The 24,929-nt window shown below is 41.1% G+C and overlaps 1 protein-coding gene and 1 pseudogene across 3 annotated transcripts in view; both read right to left on the bottom strand.

Moving 5' to 3' along the window:
• PANK1 (pantothenate kinase 1) overlaps positions 1-24,929 on the bottom strand; it is a 110,287-nt gene that overhangs the window by 67,365 nt on the left and 17,993 nt on the right. For all 3 annotated transcript variants that reach the window (XM_065922882.1, XM_065922880.1, XM_065922881.1), the window contains one exon: positions 21,982-22,122. The gene's annotated coding sequence lies outside the window, so the exon portion shown is untranslated. The remainder of the gene's footprint in view (positions 1-21,981; positions 22,123-24,929) is intronic.
• LOC136158220 (small ribosomal subunit protein uS8-like) lies at positions 1,513-1,969 on the bottom strand (annotated as a pseudogene).

The following is a 24,929-nucleotide window of genomic DNA, read 5'->3' on the forward strand; positions in this document are numbered from 1 at the left end:
TTTAATTTCATGGCTGCAGTCACTGTTCACAGTGATTTTGGAGCCCAAGAAAATAAAGTCTGTTACTGTTTCCCTTGTTTCCCCATCTACTTGCCATGAAGTGATGAGATCAGATGCCATGATCTTAGTTTTTGAATGCTGAGTTTTAAGCCAGCTTTTTCACTTTCCTCTTTCCCTTTCATCAAGAGGCTCTTTAGTTCCTCTTCGCTTTCTGCCATAAGGGTGGTGTCATCTGCATATCTGAGGTTATTCATATTTCTCCCGGCAATCTTGATTCCAGCTTGTGCTTCATCCAACCTGGCATTTTGCATAATGTACTCTGCATGTAAGTTAAATAAGCAGGGTGACAATATACAGCCTGATGTACTCCTTTCCCAATTTGGAACTGATCTGTTGTTCCATGTCCGGTTCTAACTGTTGCTTCTTGACCTGCATGCAGATTTCTCAGGAGACAGGTGAGGTGGTCTAGTATTCCCATCTCTTTAAGAATTTTCTGCAGTTTGTTGTGATTCACACAGTCAAAGGCTTTGGCGTAATCAGTGAAGCAGGAGTGCAATTCTCTTGTTTTTTCTAGGATCCAACGCATACTGGAAATTGACCTCTGGTTCCTTTGCCTTTTCTAAATCCAGCTTGAACATCTGGAAGTTCTCAATTCATGTACTGTTGAAGCCTAGCTTGGAGAATTTTGAGCATTACTTTGCTAGCTTGTGAGATGAGTGCAATTGTGTGGTAGTTTGAACATTCTTTGGCATTGCCTTTCTTTGGGATGAGAATGAAAATTGACCTTTTCCAGTCCTGTGGCCACTGCCGAGTTTTCCAAATTTGCTGGCATATTGAGTGCAGCACTTTCACAGCATCATCTTTCAGGATTTGAAATAGCTCAACTGGAATTCCATCACCTCCAGTAGCTTTGTTTGTAGTGATGCTTCCTAAGGCCCACTTAACTTCACATTCCAGGATGCGAAGCCAGAGCTCTAGATGAGTGATCACACGATTGTGATTATCTGGTTCATTAAGATCTTTTGTTACAGGGAGCTGAAACGGAGCTGAGGTAGCGCATCTATTTACCTGCAATAACCTCAATTGAGAATCTTGATACTGAAGTAGCACTGTTTGCCTCAGACTTTTCTGTTTCTTGAAAACCCCATGGGACAACTGTTTACCCTAGGAGGTAGCCAAGCTTGAAACTCCCTATAAATCCTGCAAAGGGGCTGAAATTGAAAACAGGACTAAGCAACTAATAATAATAATGATACTTACTACCTTACATGATTAAGAGTTCCATCTCTTAAGTCACTCAGACATATGCTTGAATCCCAGCTCCTCCCCTTAGCCAGCTTCCTCTATTATCCAGCACTTTCCAAGAATTTTGTGATGAGGTAAATGCACTATGTCTACTCTTGAGTGGGGGTCATTGGCCATGCATCATTTCTGAGTACTTGATAATGTGACAAAAGAACTGGATTTTAAATTGTATTTATGTTTTAATTAATTGACATTTTAAAAGTTAGCTTATTTTTTTTTTTTTCCTCTAAGGCATTTTATTTGTACGTATTACATCCCTAGAAAAAGAATCCAAGGATTTTCCCTCCTGTATGTTTTCGTCTTGCTTCTTCATGGTCCATGATGCCAGCTGAGGTTGTCAGTACAATGAAACCAAACTGACGGGATGGGAGCAGGTTATTCTGCCATTTCTCTAGATCTTTGAGTTGCACATCAAATCTGGGGCTGATCACTCCACACTTATTTAGCCTGCCTGTGAGGTTCACAACAATTTTCCCAGCCCTGTGATCATCAATGATTTCAAATTCGCCAATGTAACCATGCTTCATCATCACTGTTAGAAACCTGACGATGACCTTGGAGCACAGCCGAATAGTACCTGGCGTTTGCCTCTGTTTTCGGCATTGTTGATACTCTTGAGAGCATCAGCCAGGACATTCATGCGCACCATTCTGGAGGCACGGAAAGATGGCAGATAAAAAGCTAGCTTATTTTAAAAACCACTTTACTGAGCTATGATTGACATATAAAAACTGTACATATTTAATGTGTACCACTTGCTGAGTTTATAGATAAGTAGTATATACCTGTCAAACCATCAGAATTTGGCATAAATTTATCCATCACCTCCAAAAGTCTCCTCCTGCCCTTTCCCTCTTATTACATGATGATGATAAAAACAATATAACACCTACCCTCTTAGCAACTTTGTAAGTATACACTCAAGTATAGCCATATTGTTTCCCATAGTAGCTGAACCATTTAAACTCAAATAGTAACATGTGACCAGTAGCTGCTGTATTGGATAGCACTGTATACAATGGGGATAACAGTGGTATCTACCTCATTCATTTATTCAATGAATACTTATACAATATCTTCTATGAGCATCTACAGGTGTTGTGCTAGGGAAGAACATCCTGAAGCCTACAACCAGTAAGGCAATCAGACCCATTTAACAAGGGAACAAATAAAAGAGCTACAGTTTATAGTCAGGAGTATAAAGGAAGTAACAGAGTGGAGCTCTGCAGAATAACAGGGGGTGAGGGGACATAGGATAAAGGAGTTCACCACATGCTGGCTTCTCCACGACCTAATATAAAACATGAAAAAAGTGATGACTTAAATCACAACAACTGGAACAGGACCTCTCAAAAGCAAGAAATTTAAAAATATCCCACCTTTGATCGCAACACTCTTTTAAGTTGCCCTGACACTTGAGATTTTATTGAGAATAGAATGTTCTATATGTTTTTTTTTTAAAAACCATTTTCTGTGGGTCTTATGCTTATGTGCTCAGATCTGTTGCCTGCCATGCCCCTGCCCTGCCAAGTGAGGCAGGGGGCTGGCTCCGGAAAGCCAACTCTCTTAGGGTCCAGGGTCAGCTGTCTTCTAGCAGGCTTAGTCAGTGGGAGATGCTGGTGAGAATGGCAGAAGAATCTTCTCTCCCTTCCCTTGCTGTCTAGGCAGACATCTCCCCAAAGTTGCTGACCCTCTTCTGGGGTCTCCATCATCTACAGATACGCCTGCCTTAACTCTGTCTTCTGCTTGGTGACCGCAACTTCTGGGATCTGATTCTATCACTTTTTCCCTGCTTCTTGCCAGCCTAAGGTGGTGATGGCTTCATGCCATTGCTAATGTCTGTGTTGCCTCACTGTCCTCTGATTAGCTTCTCTGCTTCTTCTTCCCTCTCTTCTGAACATCCTGGTTGGATGTTAGATGACAGACCATCTATGATGTTGATTCAGGATTGGACCTAGGACCATACCCGAAAACAGTTTTAAGGTTTTAACTACTTCCCATGGCATCCCCTTTTGGCCCACCCCTCAGGTCTGTTGAGGTATGATATTCATTATTCCATTATGGGTGGGCATATTTGTGTCAGCAATGCAACCTTCAGAAAATTAAAATTTATTTATCAAGTCAGCTGGGCTGCAATCATTTAACAGCTGAAGAAATGTATTTAAAAGGTCTGGAATTTCTGAGGAAACATTAAACAGTCCACTGGTCATAAAATATGTAGCATGTTAAATTAGTAAACTGGAAATTTTATTAGCATACTTTATACTAGTTTCTGTGTAAATAAATAAATCCAAAACTCAGTGACTTAATGCAATCAAAGTATATTTGCTGTTCTCAAAGAGTTCAATGTTGTCAGTTGGGGGTACCTGGTCTGTGTAGTTCATTTGGAAACTAGTGTTGCCCTAGATGTTGACATCAGGTAGCAGATGAGGGACAAAAGAGAGTAAAAAGGATGGTGGTGGTGTTTTAGGGACCAAAACTGCAAACAGCATACATCAACTTTGGCCACATCTCACTGGGCAGAACTCAGTCACGTGTTTCCTCTGCACACCCACCCCAGTTGCAGGAGAGCCTGAGAAGTGTAGTTTAACTTAATGCCGAGGAAGAAAAAGAAATGACGGTGGAAAAGACATGGTCAATAACTACATTTCATTCTTCCTCTCACTTGTAGAATAAACTCCTCCCCACTCACTTCCTAGAACGTTATCCAAAGCTCTAAACCCGGGTGTTGGAGAAGGCAATGGCACCCCACTCTAGTACTCTTGCCTGGAAAATCCCATGGACGGAGGAGCCTGGTAGGCGGCAGTGCATATGGTCGCTAAGAGTCGGACACGACTGAGCGACTTCACTTTCACTTTTCACTTTCACGAATTGGAGAAAGAAATGGCAATCCACTCCAGTGTTCTTGCCTGGAGAATCCCAGGGATGGGGGAGCCTGGTGGGCTGCCGTCTATGGGGTCGCACAGAGTCAGACACAACTGAAGCGACCGACTTAGCAGCAGCAGCAGCAGCAGACCTGGGTGATGCTCAGCCAGCTCTATTTGGTTCACATTTGTTCTTTTTGGTTGAGTACTTTGCAAACTAAAAAGAGGAGTTGTCTGCCCCTGCTCCTTTCTCGTCCCCAAATATACACTGGCGAGCAGAGACAAAGAACTTCAGGGTGCCATTTGGAAAAGGAAGAAGTGAAAGAAAGCTGACAGTAGTCCAAAGTGGTTGGTCAGGCATTGTGACATTTCCCTCACCAGAAAGCACTGGAAAATGTCTTTTGATTGAACTCTCTTTCTCCTCTATGAGAGGCATTATCTTGTCCATATTTCTCTGTGACCCCTGGTTCCACTCTTCTGAAATTCTCTTCATTGTTCATTATCTGTCCTCTGTGGCAATATCTGAAGTGGGTGACAGGGAGTAAATTATCTCTGACACTATGCAGATTTTGTAGTCTGCCTCCTTCTCATGGAAACCTGTAAGTCCAAGGCTGGTTGTTGCTTTGTACCTTTTTCTAAAATTTATTTATTTTTGGTTGCTTTGGGTCTTCGTTGCTACTCACAAGCTTTCTCTAGTTGCAGCAAGCAGAGGCTACTCTTCATCAAAGTGCAGCGCCTTCTCTTGTTACAGAGCAGGATTTCTAGAGCGAGTGCTCAGCAGCTGTGGTGCACAGGCTTAGTTGCCCTGCAGCCATGTGGAGTCTTCCCGAACCAGGGATGGAACCCATGTCCCCTGCATTGGCGGTGGATTCTTATTCCCTGTACCACCAGGGAAGTCCTGTTTTGTGCCTTGACTCGTCTTTGTCCCAGCCTTCTGTTTTCTTTGGAAATATCGTTTCTGCAAAAACCTAACAGACTTCCCATTGATCTCCTTCTAGACAGTTCCTATGCCACAAACTGTAGACCAAACACTGTCCCAGGTAGTGTTCTCAACATCCTTCATATATTTTTCCCCTGATCCTCATGCCTCCCTCATCTTAATGGCAGCCACCTGGACGATGTCAGGATTGAAATGGAAAGCCACACCTGGGAGGTGATCTGTGCCACGAGGTGGTGGTGACCTAGCAGTTGTTTGTTGCTCACAATTTTCTCACACTTATTTCCTACCATTTGAGGTCTAGATGTAGTCTACTTCAAGACTTCCAATTTATGTAGTTTTTCTATTTTCTTTTACTTCTTCCTGCAAACTGCCCAAATGTGCCAGCCACTTATGGCCAAAACGCACTAACAGTTTGATTCCTTCCAACTGCTTCTCTTGGAGCTGACAGTCAGGAAGCATATGGTTGGCCTCTCAACTGAGAATTATTGCCAAGTTTTTGCCATGCACAGCATGCATTGCCACCTTTTCTGCCTCAGGGATCACGTTCCTTTCTTCCCACAACTGGCATGCTAAGCCAGTGCCACTTATTTTAGGTTTTCTGGATTTTTTATTTTAGGAGTTCCTTCCTTTGAATTATGATACTGGAGAAGACTCTTGAGAGCCCCTGGGACTGCAAGGAGATCAAACCAGTCAATCCTAAAGAAAATCAACCCTGAATATTCATTGGAAGGTCAGATGCTGAAGCTTCAGCACTCTGGCAACCTGATGCAAAGAGCCGATTCACCGGAAAAGACCCTGATGCTGGGAAAGATTGAAGGCAAAAGGAGTAGAGGGTGGCAGAAGATGAGATGGTTAGATAGCATCACAGACTCAATGGACATGAGTCTGAGCAGACGTTGAGAGATAGTAAAGGACAGGGAAGCCTGGGGTGCTGCAGTCCATGGGGTCACAAAGAGTCGGACACGACGCAGTGACTGAACAACAGCAACCCCCACATCAAGGTCCCATTTGTGGTGTTTGTTATAGTATTAATGCCAGCTGCATAAAAAGAGCCTCCAAGTCTCAATACTTTAAGACAACAAACAGTCAAGTTCATGTTTCACTCCACAGTCCTATGTAGGCGTGAGGGTGAGTGTGGAGAGGCAACTCTGAGCTGTGCAGTCAGAGGAGGCTCACAGAGGCTCTACCATCTTCAATGCATGACTCTCAAGGGTGCTCTGAACATAGATATCCAGCCAGCAGCTGGAAGAGGAGAGAGAGCACAGATGATCATATGGGCTGTTTTAGAAGTTGGGTCTGTGAGTGGTGGTGTCTCACTCTGCATACATTTCATTTGTCAGAAATCACCAATATGGCACAAAGGCTCAGTAGGTTGAACCAGGATGAATTCAGAAACTGCATATTCTTTCTAAAGTGAGCAGCAGTCACTCAACTCCAACTGATTATTGTTATGTGGGAATGCAGGGTTGCCAGATCTGATTTTTTCTGAGGTAGCCAGAAATTCAGATTTTTATGTGAAGTCTTGTGATGTTGTCTTCCAACAACACAAGAGAAGAATCTACACATGGACATCACCAGATGGTCAATACCAAAATCAGATTGATTATATTCTTTGCAGCCAAAGATGGAGAAGCTCTATACAGTCAGCAAAAACGAGACCAGGAGCTGACTGTGGGTCAGATCATGAACTCCTTATTGCCAAATTCAGACTTAAATTGAAGAAAGTAGGGAAAACCACTAGACCACTATGTATGACCTAAATCAAATCCCTTATGATTATATAGTGGAAGTGGGAAATAGATTTAAGGGACTAGATGTGATAGACAGAGTGCCTGATGAACTATGGATGGAGGTTTGTGACATTGTACAGGAGACAGGGATCAAGACCATCCCTAAGAGAAAGAAATGCAGAAAAGCAAAATGGCTGTCTGAGGAGGCCTTACAAATAGCTGTGAAAAGAAGAGTAGTGAAAAGCAAAGGAGAAAAGGAAAGATATTCCCATATGAATGCAGAGTTCCAAAGAACAGCAAGGAGAGATAAGAAAGTCTTCCTGAGTGATCAGTGCAAAGAAATAGAAGAAAACAACAGAATGGGAAAGACTGGCAATCTCTTCAAGAAAATAAGAGATACCAAGGGAACATTTCATGCAAAGATGGGCACAATAAAGGACAGAAATGGTATGGACCTAACAGAAGCAGAAGATATTAAGAAGAGGTTGCAAGAATACATAGAAGAACTATACAAAGAAGATCTTCACGACCCAGATAATCACTATGGTATGATCACTCATCTAGAGCCAGACATCCTGGAATGTGAAGTCAAGTGGGCCACAGGAAGCATCACTATGATCAAAGCTACTGAAGGTGATGGAATTCCAGCTGAGCTATTTCAAATCCTGAAAGATGATGCTGTGAAAGTGCTGCACTCAGTATGTCAGCAAATTTGGAAAATTCAGCAGTGGCCACAGGACTGGAAAAGGTCAATGTTCATTCCAATCCCAAAGAAAGGCAATGCCAAAGAATGTTCAAACTACCACACAATGGCACTCATCTCACACGCTAGTAAAGTAATGCTCAAAATTCTCCAAGCCAGCCTTCAACAGTACGTGAACCGTGAATTTCCAGATGTTCAAGCTGGATTTAGAAAAGGCAGAGGAACCAGAGATCAAATTGCCATCATCTATTGGATCATCAAAAAAGCAAGAGAGTTCCAGAAAAACATGTACTTCTGCTTTACTGACTATGCCAAAGTCTTTGACTGTGTGGATCACACCACAAACCTGTATGCAGGTCAGGAAGGAACAGTTAGATTTGGACAAGAAACAACAGACTGGTTCCAAATAGGGAAAGGAGTATGTCAAGACTATATATTGTCACCCTGCTTATTTAACTTATGTGCAGAGTACATCATGAGAAACGCTGGGCTGGATGAAGCACAAGGTGGAATCAAGATTGCCGGGAGAAATATCAGTAACCTCAGCTATGCATATGACACCACTCTTATGGCTGAAATCAAAGAAGAACTAAAAAGCCTCCTGTTCAAAGTGAAAGAGGAGAGTGAAAAAGTTGGCTTAAAAGCTAAAACTAAGATCATGGCATCTGGTCCCATCACTTCATGGCATATAGATGGGGAAACAGTGAAAACAGTGACAGACTTTATTTTCTTGGGCTCCAAAATCACTGCAAATGGTGACTGCAGTCATGAAATGAAAAGACACCTACTCCTTGGAAGAAAAGCTATGACCAACCTAGATAGCATATTAAAAAGCAGCGGCATTACTTTGCCAATAAAGTACATAGTCAAGGCTATGGTTTTTCCAGTAGTCATGTATGGATGTGAGAGTTGGACTATAAAGAAGGCTGAGCACTGAAGAATTGATGCTTTTGAACTGTGGTGTTGAGAAGACTCTTGAGAGTCCCTCGGACTGCAAGGAGATCCAACTAGTTCATCCGAAAGGAAGTCAGTCCTGAACATTCACTGGAAGGACTGATGTTGAAGCTGAAACTCCAAAACTTTGGCCACCTGATGCGAAGAACTGACTCATTGGAAAAGACCCTGATGCTGTGAAAGATTGAAGGCATGAGGAGAAGGGGATGACAGAGGATGACATGGTTGGATGGCATCACTGACACGATGGACATGAGTTTGAGTAAACTCTGGGAGTTGGTGATGGGCAGGCAGGCGTGGCGTTCTGCAGTCCATGTGGTCACAAAGAGTTGGACACAACTGAGTGACTGAACTGAACTGTGATGTTTAAATGTTCATGTGGTAGACATTCCCTGAGATGGTCTCCAATGATCTGACCATAATAGTTATGTCCTTGGGTAGTCACTTACACCAAGTGTGCCATTGTGTCACAGCTGGTCTGAGTGACCCAATAAAATATGAAGTGATTGATTATATGTGACCTACTTCCAAGACTAGGTCATAAGACATATGAAAGACTATCTTGCTTTCTCTGGAATTACACATCCTGGGGGAGGTCAGCCACTGTGGAATGAGGACACTCAGGCAGTCTGTGAAGAAGCCTACATGGGTTTACTGATATCTCCCATCAAGAGTCATACCATTTTGCCCACCATGCGGGGGTGCCACCTTGATCAATCACCCGTCTCCAATTGAGCCTTCAGATGATACAGCTGCAGCCAATATTACATCTGCAACCTCATGGGAGACTGTGAGCTAGGACCACCCAGCAAAGACTCTGAGTTAATAGATTCTTATTTCTTTTTTCCTTACTGTTGTTTTAAGCCACTAATTTTTTGGCATTTTGCTGCTCAGCAGTGGATCACTAATAATGGTCATAAGTCATATTTTACATTTTTTTAATACTTTTATTTATTTGGCTGTGCCGGGTCTTTGTTGCTACATGGACTTTTCCATAGCTGTGGTGTGGTGGCTCCCAGCCTCTAGACCACAGATTCACTAATTGTGGCGCATGGGCTTAGTTGCTCCCCAGCATGTGGGATCTTCCTGGATCAGGAATCAAATCCATGTCTCCTGCATAGCAGGTGGATTCTTTACCACTGAGCTACCAGGGAAGCCTCGTTTAAAAATTTTTTTTAAAAAATTTAAACATTGTATATTGAAAAATTCCTTCTACTGAATTCAGGTTACCAATTTATAACATCTATAGGGTATGCAAGAAACAGGGGGCTCCCTTTTTGTGATTCTTGTTTGCTTTGAACTTTTCAAGCATGATAAATCTAAGAGGGAAAATGGTTTAATTAACTGAATTACTTTTGCCAGATTCAGTAAGACTGAAGCTTAAACACTATTCCACTATTTACTGGTTATGAGACCTTGGAAAATTTACTTAACCTCTTTTGACTACAATTCCCTTAATTGGGAGAAAGGAATAACAACAGAAGTACTTCTCGGGGCAGGGGAAAAAATTGTGAAATACTTTGAAATAAGAAAAAATTAGTGGGTGTCCTATCTGTTAATCTATTAAAAGTTTACTCTCTGCATTTCATTGGCTTTGAGTTATTTTACAACTCTACAATTTGTAGAAAACAGAGTAATGCAAATGTTCTTATACATAGAAATGCAAATTGTGTCCAGGGGTATGCCACCCCTTACTGTCCCATGGATAAAGATCAGTTTTACACTAATAAAGTAAGTGCATTTAAGCATTCCTGATGGCTTAATATATTTGCTCTTTGGATTCTCATTTGTACTGGCTGCAACATCTTAGTTATTATATCATTAATTAAATTAATAAAGCCAGAGACATGTTTATATTTGTGAGTCATGACTCAACTTAAAAAAATTTATCCTTCAACAAATTTCAGAGTGTTATTATGGTGAATAAATTAATTAATGCATGTAAAGCCCTTGGCACCAGGACTGGCACAGAACTTATAATGCTAAGGAAGAGGGTAGTGAAGATGCAAAGATGTGAGGTCACCAATTTAGGTGAGACAAAGGTCTGTTGGTCTACCTTCTCTACAGATTCCTTTTTCTTTTTTAAAAATTTACTATTTATTTATTTGGCTGTGCCAAGTCTCTTAGTTGCAGCATGTGAGATTCAGCTCCCTGACCAGGGACTGAACCTGGCCCTCCTGCATTGGGAGTGAGAAGTCTTCTCTACTGGACTACCAGGAAAGTCTCTTCCATTCCTGATTTCTAAAAAGAATAATCAGAGAAAATAACTTTGCAAATCAACAAAATGGCAGTCAAAATGCTAACCAACACAGTTGCTGCTGCTAAGTCGCTTCAGTCGTGTCCAACTCTGTGTGACCCCATAGACAGCAGTCCACCAGGCTCCCCCGTCCCTGGGATTCTCCAGGCAAGAACACTGGGGTGGGTTGCCATTTCCTTCTCCAATGCATGTAAGTGAAAAGTGAAAGTGAAGTTGCTCAGTCATGTCCAACTCTCAGCGACCCCATGGACTGCAGCCTACCAGGCTCCTCTGTCTGTGGGATTTTCCAGGCAAGAGTACTGGAGTGGGGTGCCATTGCCTTCTCTGAACCAACACAGTAATTACACAAGATTTCCAAACACTTATCTCACCTATCCTATCCCAGTGAGAAAGATAATACAATACCAACTTTAACAGTTGTTGAGAAGGCTCGTGAAAGTAATATACATGGAGGGGACTGTGAATGAGCCAGAAAGGGTGTTAATCTGAGAACAGATTTAGAAAGCACATTTCTGAGAGTTCTTTCAATTCTCTGCCTCCTGGTAAGTAACTGAAATGCCTTAAGTGGGCCCGGTACAAGAAATAGCTCTATCAATTTTTGTTTCAGATATTTAATAAAGAGAAAACACATATTCTTACACTGCCAACTGAAATTTGTCACTTGCCATCTGCCTCTGCAAAGATTAGGTCACTAGCCACCACAGTTGCTGACCTACACCCCCTGGAAAGAGTTCAGGGAAGAAATCAGGAATGAGGCACTCTGTGCTCTGGGGAAAAACTCGCAGAATAGGCCTTCAGATAGTTGTGTTAGGTCGTTAGAATAGGGAAAAGGAGTCCAAAATGGCGGTGGCTAAAAGACAAGGAAGGGAAAAACCCTCAAAAATAGAACAAAGGAAGGTCCGAGGACCTGAGTGAGAACCTCAGGTAAAACAAACAACACTCCTGCCTAAGCCCAATTTGCATAGGACAGGCCCAGGGGGAACAAAATCATATACAAGGAAGAGCCAAAGCCCTCTTCGCTCTCTCTCCTGCATGATGGGGTGCTCTTCTCTTCCCGTCTTTGGATCGAAGTGGCAGATGCTGGCTGGCCCAATTTACATAAGACAGGCCCAGGGACAGAGAAACATATAAAAAGAGGAGCCAAAGCCCTCTTCTCTCTCTCTCTCCTGCACGATGGGGCACTCTTCTCTTCCCGTCTTTGGATTGACGTACCCTCACACCTTGAAGATGGATTTTCCTGCTATCATCTAAATAAAATAGAGCTGTAACACTGAGTTGTAACACTGATTTATTTAAGAGCTATAACACTGGTCTGTCCAAGACCCAAGAGCTGTGACCCGCCAAGGGGGCTTTAATGTCCGTCACTCCAAGTTTTTGTTGTGACGAGACAAAGAACCGAGGAGCATACACTCGCCTGACAATTAGATATTTTCAGAAGATTTTATGAGCCCAATTGCTTGCATCTGCTCATATCTAGAAAAGCACTAAAATAATTAATGGAGACATCTGCTCCTCTTGACGAGCACTAACCTTGTGACCAGCAGTAACCTTCTGCCAAAATGTGTGCTTGATGCACATATCACCCCCACCTCCCAAATCACATATATACCGACCTCCCCCTTTACCTCTTCAGAGCAGTTCCTTAAAGCTACCTGAGAGACTGTCTCCCAGATTATATAGTCTTCAATTTGCCCCCCCAAAAACTTAACTTCACAACACTCCCCTTGTGCATTTTTTTCAGTCGACACTAGGAAGTGAACAAACCTGATGATAATTGGAAACAAATACTCTGGCTTAGCATCAGAGAAGCAATATGAAATGGAATGAGTTGAACTGGAAGTGGGGGGCCAATCCAGTCAAATGTTGCCACCCAGGAATTCAGGCCTCGGTTTTGTAAGAGCAACAAGAATCTCAGTTATTATGGGATATTTCTTAGCTCAAGCAATTAACTAAGCACCCAAATCAGGCAATCAAGACACATCTACCATTTCTTTGTGAACTCTGACTAAGGCCACGATGTTCTGGATGTGCTCTCTAGGTGGCAACTACTTGTTGGTGACACTCATCAGAAGTTTCTTATCCTGGTTTGAAGTCTTATTTTCTGGCATGAGTAGGAGATGAAATGCCAGAGAACTGCTGACCATGTTTGCTTATCGGACTGGGGTTGCCGGTCGTCAACGAAGAGAAAGAGTAAGTAATATCTGTGGCTCTGCTGTCAACCACTGGACGCTTTATTTTGCCATTGCACTTCGCTTTGTTCATCATAGTATGTAACGGCGGGGAGAAAGGGTTCTAAGTATGTTCATCCTTTCAGGAAGCTTGGGAAAAAGTGAAAGTGTTAGTCACTCAGTAGAGTCTGACTCTTTGAGACTCCATGGACTGTAGTCCATCAGGCTCCTCTGTCCATGAAATTCTCCAGGCAAGAATACTGGAGTGTTGTAGCTATTCCCTTCTCCATGGGATCTTCCTGACTCAGGGATCGAACCCACATCTCCTGCGCTGAAGGCAGATTCTTTACCATCTGAACCACTAGGGTAGTGAGGGAAGCTTGTATTGTAGTAGAAAACAGACAACTCTGGAGTCATATAGACACAGATTTGAGTCCCAGCTGCAGTGCTTAAGAGCTAACTGACCACGGATACTTTACTTAACACCGCTGAGCCTTGGGTTTCCTAACTTATAATAAGAGAATAAAAGCTGCATACAGAACAAGGCTCCTTCAGTCTGACTTTCCTGCCATCTTCAGTGTGTGTCTTTCTGCCCCTAGGTTGCAACGTGGCTGTTGCCAAACAAGCCAAACAAGCATTACTTCTGAGTTCCAGGCAGGAAAATGGAGAGTGAAGGTTAAAAGGCACATGTCAGCTATTTCTCTTTTATAAAAATTCAGTAGCTTCCTAGAAGTCATATCTAGCAGACTTTTGTTACTGGTCATATTAGCCACCTCTGGTTGCAAAGGAACTTGGGAAATAAATTTTTTTTTAGCTGAGCACATTTCCACTTACTTATAAAGCAGAATTCTCCTGTGAATGGGAGATTGGCTATTGGGTTGAAAAAAAAAACAAACAATCCAGTGATATCTGCCAAAGTGCTCAATAATCCTGGATATTATGTTTATATTAGTTTTAATCTCAGCTAGTATATTTCCTTTGTCATCATATCCAAAGGACTGGGCATATAGTGTGTGTGTGTGTGTGTATTCAATCTTGCTTCTTGCCCATCTAACTGGTACATCCGAAGTACATTCTTCCCAGTTAGACTTAACAAAAGGCTAAAAATTAAAAAGAAAAAAAGGCACTTCTTCCATAAGTATCTATGCCAAGAAAGTACCTTTGTTGGTTTTTTTTTTTTCTGAAGATGAACCATTATCATTATGATAATAGCTAAAGTTTACTGAGCATTTATGGTATGACAGAGACTGTGCAAAGTTTTTCTATTCATTATAACCATCATAAAAACTCTATCAAGTGGACTCCGTCACCCCTACTTTACCAGTAAGGGAACTGATGCTCAGAGCGGTTAGTTGGCTTAAGATCACACAGCTAATACACACTGGAGCCACTATTTGAAGGTGGATCTGTCTGACTGCAAAATTCCTGTTCTCATTTTAGAGTATCGATTATACTGGCAGGTTGTGAGATGTTCCTCACCTACATTTGGAAACTCTTTCCAAACTTTATTCTAAAGCCCAAATCTTGGATGTCACCATTTGGCCAATGCCACAGTAATAACTGATGTAAGTAAAATCCATCAATGGCTTGTAGAATTAGTGAGGTAAAGGTTGATGAAAAACAGGATAGATGCATATTTCAAAAGCATCTCCACATGAGAAACTCAATTACAAAAATAGTAACTTCACAGTGCAGAAAGCAGGCTCACATCACCGTAACCAAGTGATCAAAGTTAACATCACTAGTAATGAGACAGAGCAGTATCATGTGACGCCTGAAATGATGCCCTGAGAAGTGCACAGCATTACTTCTGTAGTGCTCCTGCCAAAAATGCACCAGCTAAATTTAATCACAAGGACATCAGACCCAACTTGAAGGACACTCTACAAAGTAACTGGCTAGTATTGCCCAAAAGTATCAATGTCATGAAAGGCAAAAAAAAAAACTGAGGAAGTGTCTTAGCCTGAAGAAGATAGAAAAATATGACAACTAAATGTAATGTATGATCCTGGATTGGCTCCAGAACCAGAAAAAAAAAAAAATCAGTGTGACAATTAGGGAAATTTGAATAATATTTGTGTATCTGTTAATATCATGGTTAAGAAAATTTTCTATTGTCATAATTGTACTATCATTATGCATTGTGAACATTTGGAAACTGGGTGAAGGATATATGAGAACTTATTTTTGGTTCTTGGTGACTTTTTCTTGCACCATTTTTTATAAGTTTTAAATTATTTTAAAATTAGAAATTAAGAAAAACCTGACCTACCCAGTTCACCTGTTAAAGGTGTTTACTTATCAAAATTATGTCTGAACTGCAAGTACGTCTCCACCAGCTTTCTCCTCTGCTCTGTGTTCTGTCTCTAAGAGGCTGCCCTGTTCTTTGTCCAGATGGTGCCAGGCTCAGCGGTGCCAGATCTGAGAACTATTCACACCCCAGATAGCATACATTTGTATATTCATTATGACAAATTTCTGGCAAATGAAAGGAAAATGTTTTGTGCTAACAAAAACGAAGTATTGTGAGTTTATCATGATACGGAGGTAAAGAGTCTTGGGAAGGGTATTTTTTTGTTCTAATTCACAGTGTGGGTTAGCAGTGGTCCTGCTGTCTGTTTCCTTCAAAGTCATCACCAGGATACAGCCTCTTCTTGTCCAGATTAGATCTAGTCATAGGCCATCTCCTGGTGGAGGGATATCCCCTTTCCTTATGTCTCCTTCAGCTGCAAAACAGAACCTTCTCTCAGATTTTCAAATATCCTGAGGCACGACACCCTCAGCTGGCAGCGGGTGGGCTACACTGACCAGCCCATGAGTAAAGAGGAGCTGCAGCGCTCAGGGCTGTAAGATGAAGAGCTGATTCTCAAACTTCCCCCCAAAGGTTCCCCAACAGTAGAGGAGAGTTGTATCAGTTAGGATGCTTAGGGCTGCAAGTAACTGAAAATCCAGTTGAGGCTAGCTTACACACGAAGAAATTTATTAACAGGCAGTCCAGAGCTCAAAGGGGCTGCAGGTCCTCTGCCATAAGGGCTTCCCTCCATTTCTTTGATACTCTCCTGGTTCAGTCTTCCTTTATGTATCAGTTTTGTCTCTAGATTAGAGTCCTCACTGTGAATAAATGGCTTACAAGAGCAAATGGGGACACACATTTCTTTGTTCATGTTCTACAGGAGAAAAAGATCACCTTTCACCCACTGTACCACAGAAACCTTTCCCTTCAGGCTGACTGAGGGGTCAACTGAGGTCACAGGTTCCACTCCTCTGCCAATTAACACTCCCCAAGGGAGCTGCGCCATGAATGACTGAACCCTGAGTTTCTAAACCATTCAATGGCAAAGTGGTGGGATTACCAGGAGTGGTTTAGAGTAAGCAAGACACATCCCAAAGCTGGGAATGAGGTTCAGTTCCTTTGAGTACTGGGCCTCCTGAAGAAAAAGTGGATACTTGAACAAAAATCAGGGCTTTGTCAGGGAAAGGAATGGGAACAATTGACGTTGTTAAGTGAATTTCCTACCCCTTGTGAATTAAGAGTGTTGGCCCAGCCTGACCCTCTACAAATAGGGCGTTTCTTTGTATATCTTCTTCCTTTTTAAATGGATTATACTGCTGTGGAAAATAATATGGAGGTTCCCCAAAATATTAAAAACAGAACCAACACATGATCCAGCAATCCCACTGCTGGGTGTATATCCAAAGAAGTGCAATGCAGGGTCTCAAAGAGATATTTTCACACCCATGTTCCTGACACCACTGTTCACAATAACCAAGAGGTAGAAGGAACACAAATATCCACCCCCAGATAAATGGCTACACAAAATCTGGTTTACAGGAATATTATTATCCATCCTTAAAAAAGAAGGAAATTCTATCACAAGCTACAACATGGATGAACCTTGAGGACATTATGCTAAGTGAAATAAGCCAGTCACAAAAAGACAAATGTTGTATGAATCACAAATGACCATTACACTGTGGGTTGTGATGACATTTCATAAATGTTAATAATTTTCTCTTCTATCACATTTCATCTAATTTTAAAAATCCTTTTCCTGCTTTATTTTAAAAATTTATTTACATTTCTTGCTCTATTTCATAATGTCTGAGCTGGGTTCATCTTAAAATGAATCTTCCAATTTTGTGGAAAATTGGTTACTTTATTTTACATATATATATTTTTATTTAGAGGATAATTACTTTACAATATTGTGATGTTTTTTGTCATACATCAGCAAGAATTGGCACTAGGTATACATATACCCTCTCCCTCCTGAACCTCCCTCCCACCCCTTAGGTTGTTATAGAACACTAGCTTTGGGTTCCCTGCATCATACATGGAACTCCCACTAGCTATCTATTTTACATATAGTAATGTATATGCAGATATTTATCCTGTGGCATCCAGAAACCCTTAGCCACATTTGAGAGGAAAGGTATGGAACCCAGAGGAATGGGTTTTCTGGAAGTCAATTTCTCTAGTTAAGTGAATTGTAACGCAGTCATATACATGATAGACTACTAGCCATTAAAAAGGCTTATGAAGAGTATAATTTTTAAATGGGGGAAATTCTTATTTTATAATAATAAGTAAAAAAGACAAAAGAGAAGTCAATGCTGACCACGACTATAAAAGAAAGAAGTAACAGGAACAATATTGGGAATTTGAAACAGATGTACAGGAAAATACCCCAAAAGAAACTGATGGAAATGTTAACAGTGGTAGTCTTTGGGTGGTAGATTTCCAGGAAAGTTTTTCTTTGAACTTTTAATTTTCTTGGTTCCCCCCCAATTTATAATTATTTATAATTTATAAATAATTTATAATTTATTTTGGGTGTAGAATGTTTAGTAAGGAAAAAGTGAACTGGGGTAAACATAAAAATTGTGTCTCTAAGGGATTCACTTACAAAAACATAAACATTATGACCACTATTCTGGCTGTTCAGAGAAATTACACTACCACCCACACCCCCGCTTTGTTATTTTTAATGTGTTTTTGACAGTTCAGGTCAACATAAAATTACTCCTGTAAACATAAAAATAATGACAGGTCCAAAATTAGGTGGCTCAGCTTTCTCTGTGATTTAACTTCTTGGCCATTTAAAGTTTTATCTCTGAGTGACAACAAACTATTCCTATTAGCATTGAAAGTAAATTAGCATTATTAGCATTGAAAGAACAAAATGCAATTCTTGGTTGTCTGAAAAAGGTTTAAAAGTCTTCCATACAAAAATATAAAATTGTTCAAAGGGATATAATTTGAAAGTCTGAAAGCAGCACATTTATGTGTAAAAAGGTCATTTTGTTTTAACTCTCCCTTACGTAACTCACAGACTAAAATTTGAGAGGAGGCTGAGTTTGTTCCATGTAAGTGCTCTTTAATAGTATCGTCATTCTGTTTCTTCTAAGTACAGCTTTACATAAGCATCCCCATGTGGAAATTCCAAGGTCAGAATAATTTAGATTCTCTCCTGGGGACACACTGTTTATCTCGTGTAAGATGACGGAATGTCCCTATAGTGAGATGGGTTCCGACTGTAGACTCTGCTAAGACTCAAGTCCCTGGATGTGGTCCAGTCATGATCTCCATCAGTGTGGTCACAGGGCCGCTCTGAGCTGGCATTTGCAGCTGCTGCTCTCCCCTGCCCTGAGCACCTGCCCTGCAGAGACTGGGACTTGGTCCATCCAGGCATGTTCTAGCCAGCTGGTGTTGGTCTGCATTTTACTACTGTGGGGCTTTGGATTAATCAGTGACTTACTTTTTGTGGCAGGAAAACTTATTGAGAATCAGTTTTTTTTATGTTCTCCAGACCCCGAGCTCACCATCCCCTTTCTCAGCAGAAGACTCGTGGTATTTTCCTGCCTTGGGGGTTTTTTGCACAAGCAAAGACATTGCCATGGACCACTTTTTGCTTTGTTAAAGTTCAAACTTGGCTAGCTTCTTCTATGCATTCTTAGAAAGAGAGGAGAAAGGGACTCTTTGAGGGAAGCAAGAAGGAAGAGACAAATATACCTGTCACTAAAAGAGGGGGGAGAGGAGCCCAGAGATTTGAGTAGCTAGAGGAGGATGCTAGTGCCCAGAGAGGAAAGGTATGTGGTGAGGTGTACATTGACCTACCCCAGCCCCTCAAAGATCCTGGCCATCGCAGGTCACACAGAAGACATGGCATGTCTCATTTCAGAGGAAATTTCCTAGTACAGAAAATGGGCATCTAGCAAGGAACCATGCAGTTGGCTAAGAAAGGACAGGAGCTGGCATCCTCCATGCTTTGGCACACTGGGCAAGAAGTGGAATCCGGAGTCAGGTCCCATGAAGGAAGCCTTCAAATGGCTGGGATGTCATTTCTTGCCATTCTAGTGGAACCATGTTAGGAGTTAGATTTAATTAAATTTTAGAGAATAAAATAACTGGACATTTCTTACTCATTTGAATTTGTACGTATTTCTACTTTGGCTGTTTGAACCTCTATTTCTTCAATATATGCTGGAGATCAAACACTTGCCTCATAGCATCACTGTAAGGATTAAGTTAGGTTAAGATGGGAGGACCTGGGAAGGCAGTTGGTCATACTCACTAGGTGGTTGGTTGCTGTAGATTCTCTAAAAAAAAATTTTTTCCCTTCTCTTCAAGATGGGACTGCCAGAATGAATGGCAGAAGCTGGTATCAGGACCTATGGAAGGCTTTGGGTTAGGGAAGGCAGAGGGGCAGTGATTTTAGCAGTAATAATAATCATTGCTACTTTTTTGGGGGGTCTATTAATTGGGGGCTTTTTAATATTGAGCTTTAAGTTGATTTGGGCTTTCCAGGTGGCTCAGTTGTAAAGAATCTGCCTCCCAATGCAGGAGATGCAGGAGACTCAAGTTTGATCTCTGGAGAAGGAAGATTCCCTGGAGAAGGAAATGGCAACCCACTCTAGTGTCCTTGCCTGTGAAATCCCATGGACAGAGGAGCTTGGCAGGCTACAATTCACAGGGTCACAGAGTCAGCACACATGCACGCACATTAAGTTGATTTATAATATTTTCTTTTAGGTATACAGTACCTGAATTCACAATTTTAAGTTTACAATTAAAAATTCATAATTTTAAAAGATCATAATCCATTTATACTTATTATAAAATATTAGCTATATTCCCTGTGCTGTATAATATGCCCCAGGAGCTTCTTTCATGTATAGTAGTTTCTCTTAGTATCTCTTAGTACCCTAACCCTGTTCTCTATAACTGTGAGTCTTTTTTTTGTTATTGTTATATTCACTAGTCTCATTTTTCAGATTCCACATATAAGTAATAATATAAAATACTTGTCTTTCTCTGTCTGACTTATTTCACTAAGCCTAATGCCATTCAGGCCCATCTGCATGGTTGCAAATGGCAAAACTTCATTCTTTTTTATGGCTGAGTAGTATTCCATTCCATCCACATACTGTATCCTTTTATTCATAATGATGGACAGTATTTATTAAGAACCTGTTATGGATCAGACATTCCTGGACTATAAATCTTGTCAGAGGTTCTTCACCTGTTCTGTCAAGTTCTAAGATTCCATGGAGGGTCTCAGAAGCTGCAGCGAAGGGTCAAAAGGAGACCAATGAGTTCACATACAGGGCTGCTTCCTTGGCTTCAACTATATCAGTTTTGCATTTACCTGATTAATACATTGATCCTCTACATGAAATTTTGTTTGAAAAGTAGTATGTCTTTTTAAAATGTTGGAAAACTTCTACAGAAATATTGGATCAAGATGGCAATCCAAACAAAAACATGCTCATCCAGCCTTCCTCGCCTGATCTAAACCCTAAAACTAACCTAAAGGATATATATCTACAGATACCTATAAATATATACATTTTATATGTCTTTAGATATATAGATACTTGAAGATCATGTTGACTTGCAAAAATTTCTCAAAATGGATCAAACATTCTGCAAGAACTGCTGAAACACAGAAAACAGAACTGGGATAACACTGAAAAGGGACCCACTGCCCACCATTAAAGAAGAGGGCACCTATAAATTGTGAGTCAGGCTTCAGTACTGCTCCAAGCTTAGGGAAAGGAGACACAGGGTCAGGAGGCAGTCCCAAACCAACGTTTAGGGTGATTCTGGTAGCATTCCAGCAGCAGGAACCATCAGGCAGTTCCTCTTTTCTTCCTTCCATCTGTGCTACACAGCAAACAGCCAAAGTAATTCCAATGGGACCTCTTGGGGATTATAAGCAGGGTAGTAACCAAAAGACGTGTGTACCCCAGAAGAAAGTGGGAGTTCCCATGCTCAGAAGACCAGCTACTGATCCACTTGGTCTGGTGATATATCCTTCCTCTCCCTATAACCACAGGAAGCAGAAACAATGAACAGATAAGCACTCAAATACATACGCAAGGCTAAGAGACAACTGAAAATGCAAACAGATGAACAATTGAGAATCATCAAATATTTGAAGGAAAACAAAGAGGTGTCCCAGAAGGGAAGAATGGAGGGAATGAAGGGAAAGAAATATTGAAAAACCAACAGAATAAAATAGCTCATTGTCAGTGAAAGACATGACACCTCCAACCAAAGAGCCCCTGAGTGCTGCTTAAAATGACCAGAAAAACAAAACAAAGCAAAACCCAGATCACATTCAGACACTTGATGGTAACATTTCAGAAAACTAAGGATAGATGACAATTTAAAAATTATCCCTAGGTAAGGAAATTAACAGCTAAAGTAAAGCATATTACTTGGGAGAAGGAGAACATCATCTATTATTATAATTTTATAAAAATTGTAGAAAACCCTGGCGTAATATGGGAATAAAGTCCAAAAACAAAATCACACAAAGGCAGTTCCCAAGGTCTGGCTCACAATACCAACTCTAGTCATCTAGAGCTAGTTGTTCATCTGGCTTACATTCCAGTGGGGTGCACTTTTAAGCATGAGCCGGGCCGAGATTTCCATAACAGCACAGTTAACTCCAGGCCTCTTCCCATTAGCTCACAGCTATTTCAGTGACTAATTTTGAGACTGACATGGGTACCACTGAGGACAAAGGGCCCACCCCTCACATCCCTACTTACCAAAATGGAGTTGCTGCTGTTTTTCTGTCCCTGGAGACCCTCTCTCTATTCCAAGCCATGCCTTTCCTGCACAGCGTCAGCTCGTCCCAATCCAAGAACAGTGCTGAGTGGAGAATGGGAACCAGTCTCCAGTCAGGTTACCTGTGAGTCCACGTGAAGGTGAAGGTTATTATACCTTATAAGAGCAGCTTGCAGAGAGGCAGGGCACGCGATAATGGGAAATGAGGGGACCATTCTGATGGGTAAGTGGTGAGGACACAGAGAAAGGAAGGCTGGTCTGGCAGAGGGGCTGCAGGACAGTGTTTCCCCAGGGCTAGGGAGTAGAGCGGGGAAGGTAATGGCACTCCACTCCAGTATTCTTGCCTGGAAAATCCCATGGACGGAGGAGTCTGGTAGGCTGCAGTCCATGGGGTCGCAGAGTCAGATATGACTGAAGCGACTTAGCAGCAGCAGCAGCAGGGAATAGAGGTCCTGAAGTAAAGAGGATAAGCGGAATGCAGTGTAGAAAATCAGATTTTGTCAGATCAAATAGGACTGATATGGGAAAATATAAGATAGTGTTAACTAAAAATAATCTGGATAAAAGAACTGTGAACACAGTTTGATCCCTGAAGGTGTGAGGGCGTGTTTTCTTTAAATCTGTTGTATGCCTGCTACTGTATATGATGAATGGAAAGCCTGCCGTTTGTACCCCTGTAGGGCTTATAGATCAGCATCATATATAGCTTCCAAAATAAACAAAGGTTAAGGGTGATTATCACTGGCTGTAATACTGTTCTTAAGTGTCGCTAAGTCATGTTCAACTCTTTTGCAACCCCATAGACTGTAGCGCTCTAGGTTCCTCTGTCCATGGGATTTTCCCAGCAAGAATATTAGAGTAGGTTACCAGTTCCTTTTTCCAGGGATATTTCTGACCCAGTGATTGAATCTGCATCTCCTGCACTGGCAGACGGATTATTTACTGCTAAGACACCTGGGAAGCGGTTGTAAAACTAGGAGTGAGTTAATTTTCTCCCTTATAAGTCATGCTTTCTACAATAGCTATGTATGCCTTTTAAGAGAGAAAAGCAATGAATCATATTTTAAATACACAAACACTACAGAAAAATGAAAACAAAGGAGACTAGACTATAGAGAATTGATTCACACTCATCAGGCTAACAACAGCTTTATTTATAAAACACAATGCCAATTTTATTTATTCAGCCATGTCCAAGATCTTACGATAGCGGCCAAGGTTATACAGAGGGTTAGGATAAATCCTTGCTCACAAGGAAGATTAAATTATGGTTTATGTGGTACTTATGGAAGAGGGAGCTGAAAGAATGGTTAACAGATAGGCATGTAATAATAATTGCATTTCCTTGATGAATAAAATAAGGGCCAACTAGAGGTGTATGTATTTTATAAACGTGCAACGTAGCCTACTGTAGTATAACATTCTCTATTCTCTGATTTAGGAAATGCTTCTTAGATGAAAATTAGGGAGATAACTCCTAGTACATATTATCAGCCGTACATTTCCAAAGGCTCTATTAGGGTCATAAAATTTGAAGAATGCTTATTATTACCTTTGCTGTCAACTTATTAACTTCAATGCCAAAAAGACCTTATCCAACATTTTACTCTTAAGAGCAGGGGAATGAAATAATAATAGTAGTTACATTAAATGAGTGCTTACTATGTGCTAGGCATTTCATGGGGTCTTTACAACATATCTCTAAGGTAAGTATTACAGGTCTACAATCTCTTATCCAAAAGCCTGGGGAAGAATGTGTTTTGGAAATTAGATTTTTGTTTCAATCTAAAAAGAAACTGGAATCTGTGGAATATGGTATTTAAACTACAGATTTTATAACACTACTAATGGGTGTGTAATGCATTAATATTTCTGCAAAGAAATCTATGAAATTTCAAAGTGAAAAAAAAAGACCATAAAAAATATACCTTATTTATGTAAATAAATTACCAAATTTGGGCATGTGGGATCTTAGTTCCCCAACCAGGGATTGAAACCTCCCAACCCTGGTGGGAGACTCTAAACCACCAGACTGCCAAGGAAGTCCCAAGTTTCTTTCTTTCCTTGCTTATGATAAAACTTATTTCTAGGAAAGGTCTTAGCCATATTTAAAACTGATACTGATGAAAACAAACCTGTAACACATGCAACACATATCACTTCTTGAAGAGATGATGCTGGTGTTACCATTGCCTGTAAAACCAGGTTGGAGCTGAACATCTGATGAGGAGCCAGAAACAGAATCCTCAAGTGATGGAAGTGTTACCAAACACAGACTTTCCTTTTTAAAGACTCTCCTCCGTGTTACTGGTCTCCCTAAACACAGGCTTGTGTTTAAGCAGTTTCTCTTTTTAAAAAATTTTATTTATTCTCAGTTTTATTTTTGGCTGTGCTGAGTCTTTGGTGCTGCACAAGAACTTTCTCTAGCTGTGGCGGGCGAGCAGGGGCTACTCTCCAGGTGTGGTGTGCAGGCCTCTCATTGTGGGGGTTCCTCTTGTGGAGCATGGGTTCTAGGCAAGCGGGCTTCAGTAGTTGTGGCCACATGAACTTAGTTGCCCCAAAGAATGTGGAATCTTCCTGGACTAGGGATCAAATTCATGTCCCTTCCACCAGCAGGTGGATTCTTAACCACTGGACCACAGGGGAACTCCAGCAGTTTCTATTTAAATGAATAAACTGTCAGTGAGCAGGCTCACTGATAAACATACACTGTTCAAGTCTAGCAATTAATTGGTCACACATTTTCACCATTTGGTCTTTGGAGATTTTTTTCACTTGTGCTTGTGATGCCACTGTCAGTACTACTATTATCTTTGTACGGATCTGTACTTAACACCCTCTCAGCAATTTCCCCATCACTCAAAGAAAGCACATGGGGGCATCATTCTGTGTTCAGCATCTCTTCAAAGTCTGCTTCTTTCAGTTATAT

This window comes from Muntiacus reevesi, chromosome 2 (genome assembly GCF_963930625.1).
Source record: "Muntiacus reevesi chromosome 2, mMunRee1.1, whole genome shotgun sequence".
Lineage (NCBI taxonomy): Eukaryota > Metazoa > Chordata > Mammalia > Artiodactyla > Cervidae > Muntiacus > Muntiacus reevesi.